Source organism: Macaca mulatta, chromosome 6 (genome assembly GCF_049350105.2).
Source record: "Macaca mulatta isolate MMU2019108-1 chromosome 6, T2T-MMU8v2.0, whole genome shotgun sequence".
Taxonomy (NCBI): domain Eukaryota; kingdom Metazoa; phylum Chordata; class Mammalia; order Primates; family Cercopithecidae; genus Macaca; species Macaca mulatta.
In genome coordinates, this window is record NC_133411.1 from 6,377,757 (window position 1) to 6,393,343 (window position 15,587).

Here is a 15,587-nt window from a genome sequence, read left to right on the forward strand (position 1 = left end):
CCTGCCAGTGGGGAATGGACCCTGGATTCCTCAGTGCCTTGCAAACATACAATTGTGAGGGCTGGAGCCACAGAAAGTCAGGGTTCTTGTCACCCTACTCTACCCTCACTGCTACTGCCCCTAGGAGTTCCTAAACCCAAGCTTGGGTTCTCTAAGGCAGGACGTGGGGAAGGACCCCCTTGAGGCAGCCATGGTCCTACTGCACTGTCAGGAGCTATCACGTCTGGGCAAGGCCTTCATCCCGCTGTTCTTCACTTTCTTCATCTTTATGTGGGACATGTCACAGAAGGTTGTGAAAACTGATGCAAGATTTTTCTCAGGCTCTTTGCTGGACTCCCAGCAGGGGTGCCTTGTCTACTTGGCCTCCTGCACTCAACCCCTTGTGGGAGGGAGCATGTGAGCAAGTGAGTACAGGATCCAGCTCGTCGCTCTGAAGACACAGGAGCAAGCTCCAGGTAAAGCCCGCAGCCAGACCAGGCGTGTTGCCTGGAGAGGAACACAGTGGTACCCAGGCAAGGGTGCCCGTGACCCCAGATCCCCAGAGTGGGTGTTAATGTGCTAATTAGCTTTTTTAGTTCCATCATCCACAGCCCAATGGACAGAGGTGTGTTAGCCGCTCAGTCAGCCCTGACCCTGTAGTGTGGGGCAGCTGCCCTCCACCAGCGGGGGCAAAGGGCCAGCCTTTCTGGTACCCACACTCAGTGGGCCCCAAGCTCTTGTCCAGCATCCAAGAAGAATGAGGTCATGCTTGACTACTGAAGGATGGTGAGGGCAGATAATTTTATCAAGCGATGAAAATAGCTCTCAGCAGGGAGGGGAGCTGGAGAGGGTACGAAAATGGCAGGTCGTCTTCTCCCCAAGTCAGCAGGTCTCCTCCCCCAAGTTAGGCCATCTCCCCTCTACCAACTGAGCCTGGGGTCTTTAGAGGCACAGGATGGGGGCAGGCCAGGCCATATGTACTATTGGAAGGGCAACATTCGATTGCTTAAAAGGCATTATTGAGAAAAAACCAATTGAAAGAGAGTAGGCAAACAGGAATGGAAGTTCTCACTCTGGTCTGTGGGTTTTGGACTGTTTTTGGCTTGAAGTTGGGGTTTCATGGGGACCTGCCCCTGTCTGCCTAGGATTTCTCTGCCTCCTGCCTCTATTAAAATGCACCTGAGATCACATATTTACAGAATGAAATTCTAGCTCCAACTAGATCTTTCAAATAGCCCAAGGCACTCGAAGACTTAATACAAGATAATCTAATACATTTTGATGATAAAGATCCACAATAGCTGGCAAATTGATCCCAAGTTTGCTGAACTATGCCTCAAAAGCATGAAGCTGGGTACTCTCCCCGAGGCAATAAAGTACAGGAAGGTGGGAGGCACTGTCTCTTTTTGGAGGTGTTACCCCTGGTCTCTCTCTCAGTAAAGAGAAGGAGGTCACTTACCATCATCTGAAGACCCAGGACCCTTCTTGCAATCACAGTAAGGAGGACACCTCCTTGGGAAGATCTTGTCCTCCCAGCACACCTGCCCCTGATGTGATCAGGGACCTGTCACCTTATAAAGCCACCAGCTCTGCCCCAGTCACAGTTCCTGAACCACCACTTCCCAAGACCTGCTATCGAGAGAGATGCAGTCAGAATTTACACAAGAAATTAAGTGCTTAAGATGCAGCACACCTGTAATCCCAGCACTTTGGGAGGCCGAGACGGGCGGATAACGAGGTCAGGAGATTGAGACCATCCTGGCTAACCCCGTGAAACCCCGTCTCTATTTAAAAAATACAAAAAACTAGCCGGGCGAGGTGGCGGGCGCCTGTAGTCCCAGCTACTCGAGAGGCTGAGGCAGGAGAATGGCGTAAACCCGGGAGGCGGAGCTTGCAGTGAGCTGAGATCCGGCCACTGCACTCCAGCCTGGGCGACAGAGCGAGACTCCGTCTCAAAAAAAAAAAAAAAAGGATGCAGCACACTGAGGCGAGGGACACCCTCTGGGGGACTCTTCCCGGTATCAACCAGGGCCTGTGGAGTTGATGCACACCCATGATGATGCTCCACGGCCCTCAGCTGTCCCTGAGCCAACCCTGTGGGCCACTGCAGGAGAGCTGGCTGCTGGCCTTTCCCACCCTGACAGGCCTCCAGCCTGTGCTGAGCTCCATGACAAGAGCACAGCCCACTCACCAGGGGCTCCCTCTGTGTCTGCAATGACACCCCAAATACAGACGCGCCCACATCGTTTAGGAAATAAACCCCATGGCTGGCTGAGGCAGTATGTAGCATGGCACCGTTGCGGGCAAAAGTGATCTTCCTGTCCGAAGGAAATGGAGGCCCCTTGCTGAGTTGTGTCAGAGAAAAACGAAGCCAAATACTGGGTAAAGTGGTCAGGAGAGGTTTTAGTCAGTGGTCCCTGCTGCAATAGGGAAAACATCGTGGCCTGAAGTGAACTCCTCTTCGATCAGCACAGACATTTTACAGGCGTTTTACAGGGAGAATAGAAGAGCGGGGAGGGGCAGAACCAGGGCCCAGGAGAGTTGGGGAGGTGAAAACCTGCAAAAAGCACGAAGAAAGGTTGGTTCTTGTGAAATCTCTCAGTTTGCCAACTGGCGATCATAGAAATGAGGCTCCCACCTTCCCACAGAGACTGGGAGACAGGGGTCCTATCTTCAGGTGTCAGCCAGAACAAACAGGAAATGCTTTGGGAAGCCTTGAGATTTCTCAGACAGGCACTTTAAAAGGGGCTGGGGTTATCTTAGGGATGTAGCCTTGAGCTGTCAGAAACCATGTTGGTGTTTGTTCAGGACTTCATAAGCCCAGGTGAGGCCTTGTGGTGAAGCGGGCTAGAGTTTGGCCAAGGACAGAACATTGTCAACTGCTGCAGCAACTTGACCTCCCACCCCCTGCTCCCTAGACAGTGGAGTCTGCGTGCGTTCCAGTTGGTGTTGACATCACTGTGACCTTGATTGCAGGTCCTTGCCTTGCCATATGGAAATTGGGAGCATCGCTTCCTGTGCTGAATTCCTCTTTCCATACCGTGTTTAGTCCAGGTTTGTTAAGCGAGAAGCATCTGTGGTTCTTCAAGGTACCTAGTTACCAGTGCTGTGAAGTGGGGAAACCACTAAATTAGACTTAAAGAAGTGTGTGTGTGTGCACGCGCACGCGCGCGTGTGTGAGTTTCACATGCAGGAGGAACGAGGGTTACTAGTTCCGTGTGGAAGTAAATCCGTCAGGATGTTAAAGCTCAGGGTAATTGGAAATGTTGAGTGCTCGAATGCATTTCTCAAGCTAGTCGTATTAATGGATCAAGCATAGCCTTGCAGTCTAGTCGGCCCTGGTCTACTCAGTGAAGCCTGTCTAGAAAGAATGCTAGAGAAAACTCACCCCAACACAGGAACAAGCTACCAGTGTCTGGGCTCCTAATTGTGTGCTTTGAAGTATCACATAATTCAGATACGAAGTGATAGTTGGGATACCCCTGAAGAGACCCCTTTGCATCTGCAAACTCCACAGGACCAGGCATAGAAAGCAGGAGAGCTGGCGGCCTCAGGGCAGCAGAGAGAAGCAAAAGCAGTGGCAGAGGGGAGCAACTGTGTCCTTTCCCTAGGACGGGCCTCCGTCCTACCGCATGGGGAGAATGCTAGCAGCTGCTTCAGTTCTTTTTTGGAAAGAGCAGAAGAGTTCATTTAAATTATGGTTGCCCATTGTTGCAATTTGCTTGTTGGTTGTTTGTTTTCTCTCTTGCCGCCTCCCCCATAGTGCCCAGAGGGATGTTCTCCTTGACACTCACTGCAAGAGGAAACCTAGGATGTTGGGGATGGGCCCGGTGGGAAAGGAGCTCTCCTCCTCCTGGGGCTACTCTTCCTGGTGTTACCCAGACTTCTTCTTCAACCAAACCTCAGGTAGAACATGCTCAACAGGAGATTATGTGGCTGCTCGTTAACTGTCACTCTTAGTGGTTTGCTGTTTCTATATCGTCTCACCCTGTTTTAAATCTGTCCAAACATTGCTTTCCAAGCGAGACCATAATACAGTTATTGAATTTCGATAATGGAAATCTAAGCAGCTTCTTACATGGTCAGGTAAAATTGCCCTTACCCTCAACCATTATCCAAGACTGTCATCCTCACCTCTTGTATCCATTTAGATAAATCTTTGTTCCTGGTACAGAATTTTCACACTTACTATCTGGAAATATCTCTTTGGAATTGAAATGACAGGAGCTCCCTTTTCCTGCTTGCAGGGTGTACAATGAGGGTGTGGCTCGCGTCTTTGATGGCCCACTGCCCAAACCTCTACGGGGTGCAGGCAGATGGGCAGGTTGTGGGGCTCTGACCCCACAGTAACGTCTAAGGGTGAATATTTACAGCTCCTGAACTCCCAGTGGGCATGTGTTACAGTGTGCTTTTCTAGTTTTGCCTTCCCTAGGCAACTTGTGTTAATCAGCTCAATTAGACCCTTTGCCTTATCCCAAGGACAGAGGGCTTTCTGTATCCTGGGTTCTTGCTTTGGTGTACTGGAAAAATTGTATCACACATGGGCTTGGAGAATGAGTACAAGGTTTTATTGAGTGGAGATAGCTCTCAATGAGGCAAATGGGGAGCCAGAAAGGGGATGGAATGGGAAAGTGGTCTTTCCCCTGGAGTTGGGCTGCTCCGCAGTGGAGTTCTCTGACCGTCCCAGACAAACTCTGGTTGATGGCCCTGCCGGCATCTGCTGATGCCTGTCAGCATGCCCCTCCACCAACGTGTTTCTCTCGACACCCGACCGCTTGTGTGTTTTTCCAACAATGTGTTTCTCTCGACGTCCAGCTGCTTGTCTATGTGCTGGCTAGAGTCTCAGGGTTTGTATAGGCACAGGATGGGGAAATGGTGGGCCAGGGTGGTCTTGGAAAATGCAACGTTTGGGCATGAAAACAGAAATGCCTGTCCTCACCTAGGTCCATGGGCACAGGCCCACGTGTGGAGCCCTCACCAGGGACCCTGCCCTTCTCCTCCCAGCACTTCCCTGCCCTGTACCCATATCAGAATCAGATCTTTGCTTTGTCCACTGACACATCCCAAGGGATGAGAAACGTGCCTGGCTCACATGGGACCTCAATATGTGTTCATAGGAGACGTGGATGAACCATGGTCCCATTAGGCCAGGAAGAGACATTTCAGGCTTGCAGTGCGGCCTTGGGGAAGTGGCTTCACCTCTTGATGCCTCAGTTTGCCCAGTTGTGAGATGACAAAAAGAAAATGTGTGGAGTCACATGCCAAGCTCTGTGACTCCACTCTCCCTTGGGGCTGTTCTGTAGAGAAGCTGGACAGGTTCTGTCTGGATTGCCACCGTTGAGAAATAGGCACTACTCAGACATCACAAAGCTTCTGGAATCGACTGTTCCTTAACACATCTAAACTACATTTGTATGTTCCCACGTGTCTCCCGTGTAAAGTATCTGCCTCACATCAGCCTCCTTCAGGAGCTCCCCTGGAAGGACCCCGAGATAGGAGCATTTGCAGTATCCTTGACTCACCATCATGCTGCAAACGGAGGTCTCATCAGACACTCAGTCACCCCAGCTCCTGCGACTGCGACTGCTACTGCTACTGCTGTGGTCAGTTTGTCAACACTAAATCCACCCGTGGGATCCTTCCAACGCACCTGTCTGTTCCTTGACTGTCCACTCAAATGGTCTCCCCTGATTCAGTGTCTCGCTCCTGCCGTCAACAATAACTGCCCAGAAGGATCCCTCAAGGTCCATTTCTCCTTCCTGTCTTTGTTAATAGAAACCTCTGCCCCATACACTGTATATACCCACCTGCACGGGGATCCAGGCTGGACACTGTTTCTGTCCTCCCAGGCTGAGGTCTGGCCCATGGGATGCGAGCCTGTGCCCTCCATGCCAAGCCCTCAAGAGGCAGCTGCTCCTTCCTCTTCCTCTGCCCACCTCTGTGGCTGCAGCAGGGCCTAGCCTTAGTGAGCAGCTGCAGCCCCTGGGGCAGGGGTCACCTCCTAGGGGAGTAGAGGGCCAAGACAGAGGTAGTCGAGCCTGGTGACCTGGAGAAGGACTGCGCTCCCCCCGCCCCATGGCTGCCCACCAGCTCAGACTCACACAAAGGGAACCACTCCCTCCCTTGTTAAGCCTCACCTGCTGGGTCTAGTTGGTGCAGCTCAACCACATTCTGAGCTCATACATACCTCACCTGTGACCTCTCGGTCCTGAACACCCCTCTCCAGACAGGCCATGCCTCTCGTCATGCAGCTTCTGTGCTTCAGGATCCACATTGATGTTGTCCTTCTGTCTCACTGCGTGGCTGGTCTTCCCACCACTCACTGCCCAGGACCCCAGAGCCCCCACCCAGGCAGAGTCCATGGCAGTGCTGGAACCCTCCCCTCACCAGTGCCTGAGCTGCCTTGCTTCACCCTACCTCCCCTATACTACCCTGGTCACCTCAGTCTGGATACCCCCAACTGTTGACCCACTCTGCACACGGGGATTAGCAGTAAATGCTATCCCCCAAATCGCATGTTCTCACTCTAAAAGTGTGGTCACCCAAGGATGGTACACAATCCTTACACCTATTCCTGGGTCATTTACTCACTACCTCCCAGGACATTGGGTTCACGTCACCTGCAGTTTCCTCCGTCTCCTTGCCCCACACTCTCCACCTGGGACCTCAGACTAAAGAGAAGGAAACAATGACCATCCCTTCCTCTTGCCAATATCTCTCTGTGCCTCCAACCCCCTACTCTGCCCTCCCTCCCATCACAAAGGGCAGACGGCCCGAGCCTCTAGAGGAGCCTTTGGAAGTTACCTTTTTTTTCCATATAAGTGGCGCATTTCGCCCTGTGGTTCCTGCTGTTTTTCTGGCTAGGCCTCCTCTGCCTCCGCCTCTCTATGCTTGGTCTTTCTGGTATTCAGAGATTCGGAGCCAAAGACTTCCCTGCGTTCTGCTGTGTCCTATCTTCTATACTTGACTCTTTCAAACACAATTTAATACACACGTGTGCTGGAAGAAAAGGTGCAGTTCAGCAGCAGAGGGCCAGTCTAGGGGAAGCTGGAGCTGATGTATCCGACAGCAGGTAGAAACATGAGACTGAGGCTGCCCCAAATCCACTTCAGTCAACCCTGGAGCCCCCCATCCGATGGTACCCTTTGACACGTGGACCGCATATTTTGGAAGGTTCATATTGCCCTCTGAAAGGGGAAACTTTGAGACAATACAGAAGGCTCTCTGTGGATCCGATGCCATGCTTTCCTGTCTGGGAGAATCTTAAGGAGAACCAAGTCGATCTCCCCACCCCTAATCCAACGCCCGCAAATAGCAGGGGCCTGATCGCCCGTGGGGCTCAGTAAATTTATGTCTCACAGGAGAAACAAGATCTCCAGACTCCCCTCCCACAACTCTCCTGCACTGGAATTCTTTCTATGGAGTGGCCTCGTTGGCATGGGTTATATCCATGGGCCAGAGACAGACAAAGACGCGGGGCGGCATTGCTCCTTGTCAAAGGTGCAGCCGTGACACTGCCTGCCTCCCTGGGCTTGACCCTGCCTTCTCCACTTCAGGCGTGATCCAGGCCTCCTATCTGCTAGGATAAGGTGAGGATTCCACGTAAACGCTCTCATGTGTGATAAACTCTCACTAAATCTTGGCTATGATTATTGTTGCTGTAAAAGGAGAAACAAATTCACAACAGTTAGGTATTTAGTCTATAAAACAAAACTATCCATGGCAAAAATACAGAATAATGGACCTACATTGCATATCAACCCTTGGAGATTGTTGTTTCATTGTATTATATTAACAGTTGAGTTGGAAGCATAGATTTTAATTTAAAATGCTACTTTACTTTTCTTCTGAAATGCAAAATATATTTCTATTATGTTCTGGATACTAACAATTTTTTTTGTTCCTGATTCAATGGTCAGGAAACCCATGTTCCATTTCTCTGAGGATGGAGTGTGCATCTTTCTTACCGAATTATGTCTCCCTGCGAGGCTTCCCTGGCCTCGAGGCTGCAGGTGCTCTGACCTGTGTCCTCAGGAGCCTGGCAAAGCTGGAGCTGCAGCCCCGAGGGAATAAGCAGCGCTCTCCTTCCCCACAGTTCGTGCTCTGTCTGACACTAAGTGGGGCTCAGTGGGGTGTGATCTGGTGTTTCATGCTCAACTTGAAGAAGGGTCCCACAAGGATTGAGGGGTGGAACCTGTAAAACATCTTAATCCATAGCCTTCTCACTTTTAACTTAAATGAAAAAGGAAACCCGCTGTGCTGGCTGGAGCCCCAGCCTCCTCCTCAGCACCCGCAGACCATCCTGCAGCTTGCAGGCTCCTGCAATTGCATTGCCGGATGGGATCCCCTAAGTCATAAATCTCTGCTGGGGGCAGGGTGTTGGGTGTCTAGAAGTCTTGCCAGAGATTCTCTTAAAATGTCTGTGCAGCCTCGGTCAGCAGGAGTATCCTGGACAAATAACAGGCGTCAGCAATTCCCACCTGCTCCTCCCAGACAGGGGAGCTGCTCAGCCTCCAGCTCTCGCTCTTCCCGTTCCTCCCTCACACAGAGCCTCCTCCATGCGCTGGCACTGCCCAGACAAGCAGCCCACGGCCCTCCCGTGGCTGCCCTGCCTCCATCTGCATTCTAGCATGAATCAGGCATTTTTATCACTTGCTTTTGAAACATGGATGATAAATCACACAAATAATTATTCCCTTTATACTTCTCAGTTTATCTAAATGGAGTGGCTCTTCAGGTCATTGATCTTAACTCTCATTTTCTAAGCATTAACACTAATCACACACCTTCCTGGACAGGGGATTGAAGATACAAGAGGAAATGCTTTCCAGATGGTAAATGGAGACTTCCCCCTCTGTTTTTCAGGACTCTTCTAGGGACACCAAGTAAGAGTCTAGATAACGCTGAGTAAGAGTCTGGATCACATATCGTGATCAAATGCTTCGTTTTCTCTGTAGCCCCGTCTCCTCTTGATATTTGGATGGTTTATTCTTCTTGCGTATACAAAACCCATTAGTGGAATAATTCCTTTTACAACCAAGATACATGGGTCTGTAGCTCTGCCTGCTTGTTGCACACTCTAGAAATGAAAGATAAGGCTCAGCAGGGCAGCTTTATTTCCACTGCTCTCCTTTAGAAGCACTTGCAATGGAAAGGGGAGAGCAATTTCCTTTTCTGTTGTTCCTTATCTCTTTTCGATCTGAGGCCGTGAAAATACTAATCACCCAGTAATGCACAGGTTACCAAGGGAATGAAAGGAAACCTGGTTGCTTAGGTGGTGTTTGTATAGGAGAGGGTTTTGCTCACAGGAACGCTGGGGAAGTGAACATCTCGGTTCATTTAATTATCTAAGTAGCTGAGCGTTCCCAAGCAGCAGGATGGGCTTCCTGGGAGAGAGACCCGTGCAGCCCCCAGGGCTCCCTGCTTAGAGGAGCCTCCTGTGTGGTTTTATTCTCTGCTGTTGCTGATGTGAAATTCCAAAGGATTTTTTTGGTTTTTTTTTTGAGATGGAGTCTCGCTCTGTCACCCAGGCTGGAGTGCAGTGGTGCGATCTCAGCTCACTGCAAGCTCCGCCTCCCGGGTTCACGCCATTCTTCTGTCTCAGCCTCCCCAGTAGCTGGGACTATAGGCACCTGCCACCATGCCTGGCTAGTTTTTTGTATTTTTAGTAGAGACGGGGTTTCACCGTGTTAGCCAGGATGGCCTTGATCTCCTGACCTTGTGATCTGCCCATCTTGGCCTCCCAAAGTGCTGGAATTACAGGTGTGAGCCACTGCGCCTGGCCTGGCCTCCAAAGGATTTTTAGCAAGGGGCCTGGCACATTTGTTTTGTACTGGGGCCCACGAATGGCACAGCCGGGGTGGCAGGCAGCCCCACTTCTGTGTCAACATGGCTTTCTGGAATATTTGAGAATTGTATTAGAATGCGGGGTGTTTTAGCAAATCTACTATGCACTCATTCCTTGAGTTCAGGAAGCCGTTCTATACCGTTGTCGGATCATGGGTGTGAGCCTCAAAGGTCCGCAGGCAGCAGTTCTCTGCTGTTTCTTTCCTTGTGCTTCTGGAATGAGAGCCAGTTTTACTCAACTTTGGAGTACTTGCAGGGGGAAGAAGTAACAGTGAGGGGCCCTTCCAGAGTCATTAGAGCTTCGTTCTCTAGATCCCAAGGCTTCCCCGCTCTGCTGGGAGAGAGTCCAGTGGTGTGGACATGGGACTATGTGGCTCACCCACAGGAGCCACCGTGCTGAGGCCCACCTGATCGTCTTTGGGTACCTGTTTGCCCACCACTGTGCCCTTTGCAAAGACATCTAACCAATCTCAGTCTTATCAGGAAACGAGAAGTGCTATGGCCCCTCCGGAATGAGTGCTGGGCCTGGCACAGTGGCTCACACCTGTAATCCCAGCACTTTGGGGCAAGTGGATGGCTTGAGCTCAGGAGTTCGAGACCAGCCTGTCTGGGCAACATGGCAAAACCCCAGCTCTACCAAAAATACAGAAAATTAGCTGATGTGGTGGCGCACGCCTGTGCTCTCAACTACTTGGGAGGGAGAGGTGGGAGAACCACTTGAGCCCAGGAGGCAGAGGTTGCACTGATTACACCACTGCACTCCAGCCTGGGCCACAGAGTGAAACCTGTCTCAAAAAAAAAAAAACAAAACAAAACAAAATAAAAACACACACACACACAACAGCACTAAAATAAAATAAAAGATGAACACTGTTAGGGAACTGTTCAGCTACAGTGTGACGTCACCAGATCAGGTAGGAATGCCGTGACTTGAAACTGTCTAATCACCTCAAAGTGCTGATTCTGAGGTATAAAAGATGACACATTACTGTATCTCTCCTGGAGAAGATGTTACTTCGCACCAAAACAATGAGCTTGAAATGTATTTAAGCAGGTACAGACACTGGCCTACATATGTCTCTAACGAAAGTCAAGTTATAACTGTAGACAAACACAATAAACCATAAGCCAGATTAATTGGACTTATTTCATGAAACACTGAAAAGTAGCATAGAAACCATTGCAGAAGCAGTGGGGATATAACATTCACTTTCTAAATGTGAATGTGTCATTGTACGTCTAGAAATGTGACGTAAGTAGTTCTGTAAAGTATTTTGTACTTTGGGTTTCTATTTTTTGTTTGCTTGATTTTCATTTTATTGTATGTGTATGTGTTTTATTTACTTATTTATTTTTAAAGACTATTTTTTTCCAGCAGTTCTAGCTTCATTTCATAGCAACATTAAGCAGAAAGTAGAGTTACCATATATTTCCTAGGCCCACACTCATCCACCCTTCCCCTCCATCAACATTCCCCACCCGAGTGCTCTATTTGTTAAAATGTGTGAACCCATGTAGACACATCCCTACCACCCAAGTCCATCGTTGACATGGGCGCGAACTCTCAGTGTCATACATTCTGTGGGACTGGACAAATGTATTCTGACATCGATCTACCGTGATAGTACAATACAGAGGAGCTTCACTGCCCTGCAGATCCTCCGTGCTCCGCCTGTTCATCTGTCCCTCCCTGACTACCCCTGGCAACCACTGACCTATTTACTGTCTTCATAGTGTTGCCTTTTCCAGAATGTCATATAGTTGGAATCATACAGCATGTGACCTCTTCAGATTCACTTCTTTCCCTTAGTCACATGCATGTAAGTTTCCTCCGTGTCTTTTGGTAGCTCGTTTTTTCTTAGCATTGGACAACATTTTATTGTCTGGATGCACCAGTTTTATTTATCCAGTCACCTGCTTAAGGACATCTTGGCTGTTTTACTTTTAGTACATTTTTAGTATTTTATATGTGTGTGTGTGTGTATATATATATAATATATATTATAACTTATATTAATATACTATAATATATAATATATAGTATTATATATAATATATATAAGTATATATTATATATACTTATAACTTATATATTATATATACTAAAATACTGATGTGTATTATGTATATACTAATGTGTGTATATATACACTAATGTGTAATATATAATATACTAATGTGTATTATATATATTATATATACACATTTATTTTTAAATGTATATATGTATACACACACACATATTTGTATATGATCCATATAAGAAAGGGCAGAAAGATACCTTGTGAACTTAAGAATACTTCTAGTTTTCAGGAAACTTAGCTGGTTATTTAGGTTAAATCATTAAATTTTTCATATTTTCATTACTCTGTTTTCTGGGACTCTAGTGTGGTTGGCTGTAAAATTCACTGAGATTTCCCATACTCAGCATAACTGTCCCTTAATAATTAAAACCATGGCACATGCTTCAAATATTTTGGAATGAGAATACAAAATAAACTGGTGGATAGATAGAATAAATAGATTGCATTACAAATCTATTTATATCTATGTCCATGCAATTACTGCAAGTGTACTGATAAGTGCTTCCTGAAATATTTGCTGAAAACTGCAAGCTTCATTCAGAATCAAGGTTCTGGGGTTGGAGGGAAGAACTCAATATATTGTTTTTAGACATAATTAGGCACCACTGCTCTATTCTCTTGACCCAATCACCCATGACTAATTTAGAATTGTGATTCTATATTTCCAAATGTATGGAAGCTTCATTTTTTTTTGTTATTTAAAAATAACATTTTTCTGTTATTTAAAGTGTTCTTATGTTGAAATAAAAGGAAGTTTTAAAGTTATCTTATTTTTGGCAGTTTTGAGACTTCCTTTATGACTTAGCAATGGGAATTTGTTATAAATATTTCCCGTGAGAATCAAGGAATGTGTTCTGAACAGGGTTATTCATATGACAACTAGATCAAATTCCATAGTTACTTATTTAAATCTGTTATGTTTTTATATTTGTCTACTTTCTCTGCTTCTGAGAGAAGTCTATTAAAATCTCACATTATGATTTTTTTTTCCATTTCTTCTCTTAGTTTTACTTTGCCATTGACTTTAAAATTCCACTTTGTATTGTTAGGTAGTTATAGTTTCTGCATGAATTGTTCTTTTGTTATTAAGTAATGACCATCCTTATTTCTAATCTTGCTTTCCAATTTATGATTTATTTTGTCTGAAATTAACACTGCGGGTACCAGCTCCATTTATTTATTTATTTTTTTGACTTGTCTTACATTTCTTAATTCTTTTTAATTTTATATGTTAGTGTTGTTATGTTTTCCTATGTCTTTAGTAAATAATATTCTGCTGGAATTTGATTTTATCAAGTGAAGAACCTTTTTTTTTTTTAGACAGCGTCTCACTGTGTCACCCAGGCTGCAGTGCAGTGGTACAATCTCGGCTCACTGCAACCTCCACCGCCCAGGTTCAAGCAATTCTCCTGACTCAGCCTCCCGAGTAGCTGGGATTACAGGCATGCACCACCACGCCCAGCTAATTTTTACATTTTTGGTAGAGACGGGGTTTTGCCACGTTGGTCAGGCTGGTCTTGAACTCCTGACCTCAGGTGATCCACCCGTCTCGGCCTCCCAAAGTGCTGGGATTACAGGCGTGAGCCACAGTGCCCGACCAAACCTATCTCTTTTAACATAAGCTAAATCTCTTCTTATGGAGTGTGGTTATATTTGGATTTAGGTTCACCAATTTACTGTATGTCTTCTACTTACCATGTCTCCTTTTCTTCATCTTATCATTTCATGCCTCTGCTCATTTCTAACGAATCCATAGAATTGTCTTTATTCTATTCCATTTCCACTAGTGCTGGAAGTGATATATTCTGCTATAAGACCACTATTTTCTGATTTAAAATAGATAAGACAGACCCTAGTATAAATAACTATAACTTGCTAAATATCCAGGATTACTCACACATGATTATCTTAAAACTCTGAGAAATAAGTAATTTACATAAAGAGCTAAGTGAGTTGTGATGAGCTTAAACTGAAGATGAAATCTTTTTGCAGACCTGTGATGCAGTGTTGTTAGATTTTCTGTGCACATTCTTCAAGGGGTGTTGGAAAGCAGCAGGTCAAGGGTCAGGTGCTCTGCTACAGACACACTAGGATGGAAGGTCTCTGGAGAGACTGGGCCGGTGAACATAAAGGAAGGCATCCCTGACTCACACAGGGGGGCTGCTCACATTTGGAGTGGGGTCAGCCAGGACTATTGAGCCTAGAAATAGGACCCAGCACAACTGGCCCCAGAAAGGGAACATCTCCCTCAGAGTATGACCACTAGCCTCATTTTTCCCTTTTTTCTTGCCAAAAACGAGAAACAAAACAAAACGAACAAAAACGCAAACAAACAAACAAACAAAAACTTGTTTTATTAACCCTGTGTTTATTAAGAATAAATACGTTTTAGTGTCATGATTTCTTTCAAGATACTCACCTAGGCCTCGTTTTCGAGAGCATTGAAGTCTGTTAACGAAAACATGGCGACACTTTGCGGTCTTTTAAACCATCCTTTGATTCTGAAAATCGCACATCCTAAATGTGTTGGACGTGAAATGTATGAAGATGTCACTACTTTAGAATTTGTGACTTTCAATGACAGAGTTGGATTGAAATCTCCCCTCATGCTGTCTCACAGTCTGAGGTTTGCTAATGTAATTTAAAAGAACAGTCAAATGTCAGGGGAAGGACAGATGCTTCAACCACATCACAGAAGAAAACCAAGCTTCCTCCCCATTCACCAAGACAGCTTTTATCGGGGAGACTGTATATACTACAGCATATGTTCAGTTACTCGGCAGATACTTACTGAGTGATAGACAGCCCAGCACCTGCCACAGACTACATGGTTTGGAAGTGGCCCCTGAGCTATAGGGCCAACGTGCTAGAGAGGAGTGGTTGCTCACCAGGCCGACCAGTGAATGCACAGAATCATTTCAAGGTTTGAAATGATTGCAGTCATCATGAAGGAAGACCACAGTCTTCTAGAATGCATGGGTTTGTCTGGATCCAGTGCAAGGCAAGAATCCATGCAAGAATTCCTCTCTCAGCTCCAGCCACCCACACTGTCCCGGAGTCTGATTTTACTTTTACACCAAATGAAATTCCAATAGTTAGGACTCTTTCATTGTTTTGATGCATTTGTGATCTATTTCCTTAATTTACAAAGACTAAGCTGGGTGTGGTGACTCACACTTGTAATTCTAGTACTGTAGAAGGGTGAGGCCAGAGGATCGCTTGAGGATAGGAGTTTGAAACCAACCTGGGCAACACAGTGAGACCTCATCTACACAAATAGTAATAATTTTAAAAATTAGCCAGGTGTGATAGCATGCACCTGTAGTCCTAGCTACTCAGGAGGCTGAGGCAAGAGGATTATTTGCACCTGGGAGGTCAAGGGTGCAGTGAGCTATGATCACCCCACTGTCCTCCAGCCTAAGTAACAGAACAAGACTCTGTCTTAAAAAAAAAAAAAAGAAAGAAAAAAAAAAACTAAAGAGAAGAGAAGAATCTGTATAAATTGTTAAAATTCAACACTTAAACTAAATTTAGGTTTTGTTTCTTATGTCTAGTATTTCAGTGAACTTTTATTAGTTAGTCACCACATGAGAATTGTTTAAAACATTGTATTGTACTTTAAAGCCATCTATGAGAAGTCACAGTTCCCTGCCCCAGCCACCTCCAACCTCAATGACT

At 46.5% G+C, this 15,587-nt stretch overlaps 1 protein-coding gene across 1 annotated transcript in view; it reads left to right on the top strand.

Annotated features, from left to right (window-relative positions):
* The window catches only part of ADAMTS16 (ADAM metallopeptidase with thrombospondin type 1 motif 16), a 180,989-nt gene that overhangs the window by 123,772 nt on the left and 41,630 nt on the right, over positions 1-15,587 (top strand). The window lies entirely within an intron of this gene.